Below are 7,474 nucleotides of genomic sequence, written 5' to 3'. Positions count from 1 at the left end.
CACTCTTTCACCATCTCTCCTTATTGGGGGTGTGCTCATTTGTGAGCCCCACTTCCATGGGCTTGGGCAGTGTATAGCTGTAGGCCAGGCTAGGCTTATGAAGGGAAGGGCGTTGTAACCTTAGTCACAGCCAAGATGTCTCAACTTTTACTTGTAAATCTTAAAAGTCCAGCACATCTTGGGCATGGGGTCAGGACTACTGATAACTCAATCGCAAGGACTATGTTTTAAAACAGCCACCCACATCCGTGTTCCAGGAGCATCCCCTTATATGAATTAAGAAGTCCCTTCAGGCCACCTCCCACCCACCCCCATCCCTGAGCTGTTGCTGCTGCTTCCAGGGACTTGAGCTCCAGTGATTAAGGGACCAGAAGAGGGGATGGGAGCCAGTAAAATGTCACAGAGAAGAACTGTTAATGCCATTCTTGATGAGATTTTCATTCCTCTCCTTTTCACTCTAAGAGCCCCCAAACTTTGAATTCAGCTGCACAACAACTTTGAGGGAGCTGGAGAGCTCAGAACTTAGAGAACCATCCAGTGGCCATCTGTGCCCACGCTGCCCTTACCAGGTCTTGTCTCGACTATGTATGAACAACACAGTTTCTGTTTGTACAGGTTTTAAAAAAACACCTGGTGCTGACCCCGCTGGACAGGTTTCTCTGACCAGTTACCTGTTTTCTTGGGGCGCTGATGAGCAGGGCTGTAAGTTTTCTCGCCAGCAATTCAGACTCCTGTGCCTGATTAAATCTGGGTGAGGGAAGAAAGGTATATAATTTTAGACACTGGTCTTTCTTTCTTCCTCTTTCTTTCTTTCTTTCTTCCTCTTTCTTTCTTTCTCTCTTTCTTTCTTTCTTTCTTTCTTTCTCTCTTTCTTTCTTTCTTTCTTTCTCCCTTTCTTTCTTTCTTTCTTTCTTTCTTTCTTTCTTTCTTTCTTTCTTCTTCCTTCCTTCCTTCCTTCCTTCCCTCCTTCCTTCCTTCTTTCCTTATCTCCCCCAGCCCCACCCCCTGCTTTTAAGCAAGCTGGCTGAGAACTCTTGTGTCTTCCACTTCAAAGGGCCAGTTGTCTTATTTTGATGTGGGCAGATTGAGAAGTAGGCTTTGAAAAGTAGGCTTTTTTTTGTTTAATCTTTTCTCCTGGGATAGCTTTCAGAGCAATATATCCAAGTGTCAGTGAGGGGTTCTGATGAGCACGGACTCCCAGACTCTCAGCAGGATCATTCTCTAACAGAAATATAAAAGTGAAATATTAAAAACCCTGGAACGTGAGCTCCATCTGTAGAGTAGCCAGTGTCTTGCCTTGCTTGAACCATGGGAAAAAAAGATCTCCTTGAAAAAAGAGGGAAGAGAAAAAAGTGCTTTGAGTAAGAGGTTTACAGGTTTAGTAGAGCATAGTAACATCCCCTCAAAGAAGTGGGTGTTGCTCTGTGACCCCCCAAAACGCTCCTCCTTTGACTCAGCCGCCAGAACACTCACCCTCCCCGGCAACACACCCCCTTTTCACATGCTAACTGAGGCGCCTGTGATTGGCTGAACAATAAACTGGTCACACTTGCTAAAGGCCTGCCATCTTGCACACAATTAGCCAAGACACATTCATCAAACTGGCGGAACAGGGTCTGTGCTGGCCTCCTGCAGCGGGGGAGGGGAGCAGTTCAGTGATCCTTAGTGAGAGTGCACAGGAAGCAATAATAAAGAAGGCACGCTGGAGGGGATTCTACTATCAGAAAGTCTAAAAAGGTTAAAGCCCCAACTGATGCCGTATCTGGGATGCACTGTGTTTGTGACACAGAGGATCCCAGAAGCTTAGAGCATACTGGATATTGGTCTTGACTGAAATCTGCTGATACATGACAGTAGTGTGAATTTAAAGGGTGGACCCCTATAGACATTTTTACAAAGCTCTCTCAGCCCTCTTAGCTTCCCCTCCCGCTCCCAAGAAAATGCGCTCAGGAGTCCCTCCCCTTTTTAGCCTCAAGCACTTCGGGCCCAACTGGAACCAATAAGAATAAAGTGTATGTAAGAAGTAGAGAACCATTTAGGATGAATTAAGAGAAAGTATTGACTGGCAAGGTATTGGTCCTAAATTAAATATTTGGAGGACATTAAAGAGAGTTAATTTTGAGAGGGGGAAAAAAAAGTTAACATTTGCACCTCCAGTGGTAATATCTTCTGACTTTTCCAAATTCCCTTTAAATAGCTCTCCCAATGGCAATATAGACCCAATAAGATCATACCTTAAAGACCAGTTTGCTACAGACTGGTGTAAGGCTTTTAAGAGAACCAACTAAATATTTAGACATTTCTCAGCTAAAGTAAACAGAGGCCTTACCCCTCTGGAGGTTGTCCAGGCACCATCTCATTAGATGCAAAGATCCTGTGATAAAGAAAAACTTTTTTTTCTGCCCACATGATTGCAGCCCAGTTGTGGTTTTTTAATGTGTCATTGGTTGTTTCATCCAACTCCTTCTGCTTCACTGAAAGGGTCTGTCGTGGCTCTGTTTGCTTCCTTAAACACGGTTTTTGAAAGCACTCATGCTGTGTGAGCTCAAATCCTAGCATTAATGTACTGCCGGGCTCATTTCACCACACTCAAAAGCGCCTAGTTTAAATCCCTCTCAATTCCATTTGAGGCACCAGAAGACTTTATCCTTTTCCACTAATGGTCCCAAGTTTACATCTAGATACTGGGGGTCAAGGACAGGAGAGGATTTAGAAATAACAGTGCATGACATTAGTCAGTGCATTTGCCAGATTGGCAATTAGTTCCTGATGTGAGTGCAAAGCATTTTATTCCCGTCTCTTTGATGCCTGTTCCCGTTGAGAAGGGAAGAGAGTCCACAGAGGCCTTCAAACTTTTAAAGAAATATCTGCTGAAAATCATGCCTGATTTGTGACATGAGCTCAGCTGCAGGGAAGCATCCGGGATTATCTTGGTCCTTTCAGCCCCAGGAAAGAACACTGCACATGGAAAGATTTTCCACTGGAGGAACTTGGTAGAAATCAAAAGGCAGGAAAGCAGTACTAAAAGCCCTGCAGCGACCCAGATTCAGATGTCCTATAAACGATAGGCAAATGGATCCTGCTGACACCTAGTTATTTTCAGTACGCCTGCTTTTTCAACTTTTGACCACCAGGTGGAAGCAAGAAATAATGGGGGCGGAATACTGGCATCAGACAGGCTCACAGTACAGCAATCTAGCCTTACCCTGGGAACGTTTTATTTTGACCTGAAATCCAGTGTGAGAGCTTCACTTCATCTGACATCATTATAGGGCAGATGATAATTAAAAATCTAAAATGATCCTTGTTCATGTTGGGATTACGTAGAGCTACCACGCTTTGGGCTCAGAGTTCTGAGTGTGTCTTTGTGTGCCTGCTGTGAACACAATCTAAGCTGTGCATCCACTCAATAGAATGAGCTATTAGCCAAGTGAGTTACTCAGTGGGCTGAACTAAGGGAAAGGATACTGATAAGAGAGGTTTTAATTATTGGCATCAGTTCATGGAGAGGCCGATCCACACTCCACCTTGTACTCTCTGGGGGTACTTGAGGAAGTTATTTCTTTCCCAGTTCCCTAATCTGCAAAATGGGAGCAATCCTATCATTTAAAAAGTGTCCCCTGTGTGCCAGGTACAGGACATACATAATAGCTAATCCTTATACTGTCTGCTAGGGTCCATGCTGGTTAGAGTAGCACAGTTTTACACCTGAGGAAACAGAGGCTTTCTCCCAGTTCCACACAGAGGCATTTCCTAGGTTGGAGATGGGTCAGTCTATAGCAAACCTGTTCTCCTTTTGTTAACCATGTTATGTCCCTCTGTCTCATTTTGCAGACAACATAATGATTTGATATATGTATATATTATAAAACAATAGTTAACATCCACAGTGCCTAACTTTTAGGCAATGCCCAATAAAAGTTAGTTCCCATCCTTTTTTTTTTTACACAGGGTGGAAGTTCTTTCAGCTGCTCAGTGACTCACCAGGGTTCAGACTCAATGGTAGTCATGTGAGAGCTGATGCAATGTCTGTTTCTTTCTGTTTAGCTCCCTTAGAGTTCTTGGCTTCCTTATAGATGTCAGGCACACCTCCTAGGCCAGAACTGACTTTGGTTTTTCCTTGCTTGGGCCTAAACACTGCCTGAATTCACATACCCTAAGAGCTGACCTGCAGTTTTCAAACACCTACCTGAGTCAGTATGAGCGCCTGTTAAAGCTGTCCCTTCTGGTGAAGGCTCCTTTCTGCTGTCCATCCTAAACTGCTGTGAGATGCCTGCCCACACTGTGGCCACAGGGCTCTTCCCGGGAGAACCCTTATTATCTACATAATGGTGTCCAGTAAGGGCCACTAAATCACAGATGGTATTCATGTTGTCATTGTTGGTTTCACCCAAAGCATGGTACAGTGGAAAGAGTGCTGAGGTTTTCTACAAAGCAAACCTGACCACTTCCAGTGTTTCTAGTATTTTACACCTGCCCCCACAACTGGCACGTAATAGTAAATAGATATTTGTTAGATGAAATCAATGGCCACCTGGGTTCCAGTTCCAAGTTCTAGCACCTTCTGGACTAATAATCCTTGTTCTGCCTGCTTTGCCAAGAAAGTACATGTAAGTTATTATTCACCTTATTGCTGGGTAAAATAACAGTCGTTTATTGAGCACTAACTATGAATTAGGCACTTTTCATACATCATACTACTTGGATTCACAACAGCTCTATCCAACAGGGGCAACGTTATCATTCCTACTTTATAGACGAGAGAGCTAAGGCTTGGGGAGGTATGTGTCTTGCCCAGGGTCACCTGGCCAGGAAGGGGGTGACCCAGAATATCCAGCCTGTTGAACTCCAAGTTGGTGCTCATAGGTAATTCCACAGTACCTTCCAAGGGCAAATATAATTTGATAATAAAACAATGCCCTAGGCTGGCATCAGCCAATAACACTTTTCCAAGTTCATTCCCAAATGATTACGTCCTTTAACCCAGACTTGCTTTTAGAATCTGTGAGCTTGGTGACATGTTTCTGAAATGTAATGTGAGTGGAGCTCCCGCCCTGGGACTCCAGCAGGCAACACCGCCTGCTTCAGGTAATGAAGCCACGATGTTCACTGAATCTATGAACCACCATCAGGCGCATTGCTGTCCCACTTCTGGAGCATGGCAAAAGCTTGTGGGAGTTACTTTTAACATCTTTATTAACCCATCCCCCCAATCAAGCAGTGAAATTCATTTAGATACATGGCCCACTTTGATCTTCATTAATAGTTTCTACATTTATTTTTAGTTTTCTCATCTTTATTTGGTGGCAATTATTAGTTTTTATTGAGGGGGACTGGATAATCTTAAAGTAGTTAAGATTAGGAAAAATTACAAACGAAGGAAAGCAGGTTAAAAGAAATTTTTTTCAAGTAAACCCTGCTACGTTTCTTCCCAGTTCAGGAAAAAGGCCTCAAGGTCGCAAACATCATGGATCTGGGACAGATCAGACTTCTTCCACACCTTCGTGGCCTGTGCCTGGCATCATCGATCTCTGTAGGATACAGAGTGGGAATCACAAGTGGGCTCTCTTGAGTTACTTTTACCTCTTAAGAATAAGGTTTAGTAAATTTCATTTTTTATTTTTCACCTAAGCATCAATTCTTCATTCATTCAACAAATATTTATTGAATGCTAGGTGCTAAGACTAAGATTCAAAAATAAATAATACATTGATACCTGCCTTCAAGGCATACAGTCTAGAGGGAGAAACAAATAAATACTACAATGTGGAAAGTATTATTATAGCAGGATCCCCTAGGGACCTCTAGGAACACTTGGAAAAAGGCCTTGGCTTGTCTGGGGAATTTAGGGACTGTTTGGGAGAAAGAGACATGAGCTGGGTTTCAGCCATGATGAAGTGGGCTTTCTCCAGGTGAGCAAGATGGGGAAGGACATTCCAGACAAAGGAACTTGACACAGAGGAGTAGGAAAGCGGGTGTACCTGGTAATATACAAGCAGGTGAATTGCTCAGGGAAGCTAGAATGTTGGCTTTGTGGCAGACCATTGTCGGAAATTAACCTGGAAGGACAGGTGGGGAACCGATTGGAAAGTGATTTGTAACCATCCTAAGGATTTGGACTCGACTAATAAGCAAAGAGAAGGCATCGGATGATTGTTAGCAGGGAAGTGATATGGCAGGATTTCAATTTTAGAAAAAATTGCTTGGAAGACTATATGTAGAATTAAATTGGTGGTAGTCAGTGTGGCAATGCTCTAGATTCTAGAAGATAAATAGGAAGTGTCAACTAGAGCAGTAGCAATGGATGAAGAATGTTGGGGCAAATCTAAAAAGCATGAAGGAGGTAGAGTCAAGGGGAGGTTGTAACTGACTGGATTTGACTTGTGAAGGAGAAACCTAAATCCAGTGGGTGAGAGAATGATAATACCATTTACTGGCACAGGAAATAAAGGGGGGAAGGAACAGATTTGTGGGGAATGTAATGAGTATAAGGTTTGAACATTTCAAGATGAAGATATCTGTGAGACCACCAAATGGAGATATCTGAAAAGCAATTAGAAATACAAGCCTGTGGGGAATTCCCTGGCAGTCCAATGGTTAGGACTCTGCTCGCTCACTGCCAAGGGCCTGGGTTCAATCCCTGCTCAGGGAACTAAGATCCCACAAGCTATGCAGTGCGGCAAAAAAAAGAAAAGAAATACAAGCCTGTGATTATAGGGGTCTAATCTAGAAATACAAAATTGGAAGTCATCTGCTTAAAGTGGTATTTAAAGCTCCATGTGTGAGTTCAATTGTGCGAGGGAGACCGTGTGGAGAAAGGAGACTATGATGGCACCAGGGGGACCAGTGCTGAAGGATCCAGTAGAGGGGAAGGGTTCTTTGGAAGCTGAGAAGCTAGAGTCAGAGAGGCTGGAAAAGACCAAAAGATGATGATAATTACCATCATTGTCGGCATCATCATCCCATGGAAATCATACGGCTGTAAACTTGGGGGGAGCACCAAGTACCATGTCTGTGCATTTCCAGTGCTGAGCACAACACCTGCACATGTGGCCCTTAAACATTTGTAGAGGCTACAGGGGAGTGATAAATGTTGTCAAATGATGCGTCATTAAATACCATAGACACCAAATGGCATGATCAAGCTATAGCTCAAACATCGTCTGTGGGTGTGGACAGACTTTAAACACTGCCCCCCGGGAGAGGGGAGACTCCTGACTGAGCCCATCACCTCCACCTTCTCCATCCACGCACCAGGAGCCAGGCCTGGCTTCCCCTTCCTCTCCAGAGACCATTACCTTAGGAACAGGCTTCCGAGGATAGATATTTTCTTAGAATCCACAAGAAGTTTTGATGCAGGGTTAGAAAAGTGATAAGCCCCCAATGAGAGTTGAAGTGCCAGGCTCAGATGCCAAGGAGCGCCCTCCGTGAGAGCACTGGCTTTTGGTGTCCCGATGACACTCAAACAGGAATG

The 7,474-nt window shown here is 43.9% G+C and overlaps 1 protein-coding gene across 3 annotated transcripts in view; it reads left to right on the top strand.

Annotated features, from left to right (window-relative positions):
- Positions 1 to 7,474, top strand: part of CDK15 (cyclin dependent kinase 15) — a 92,449-nt gene that overhangs the window by 61,575 nt on the left and 23,400 nt on the right. The gene's annotated exons all lie outside the window — the stretch shown is intronic.

The sequence above is a fragment of the Lipotes vexillifer genome, unplaced genomic scaffold (genome assembly GCF_000442215.2).
Source record: "Lipotes vexillifer unplaced genomic scaffold, Lipotes_vexillifer_v1.1 scaffold259, whole genome shotgun sequence".
In the NCBI taxonomy this organism is placed as follows: Eukaryota; Metazoa; Chordata; class Mammalia; order Artiodactyla; family Lipotidae; genus Lipotes; species Lipotes vexillifer.
The sequence above is the reverse complement of the archived record's forward strand: the minus strand, read 5'-3'. Positions and strand labels throughout refer to the sequence as shown.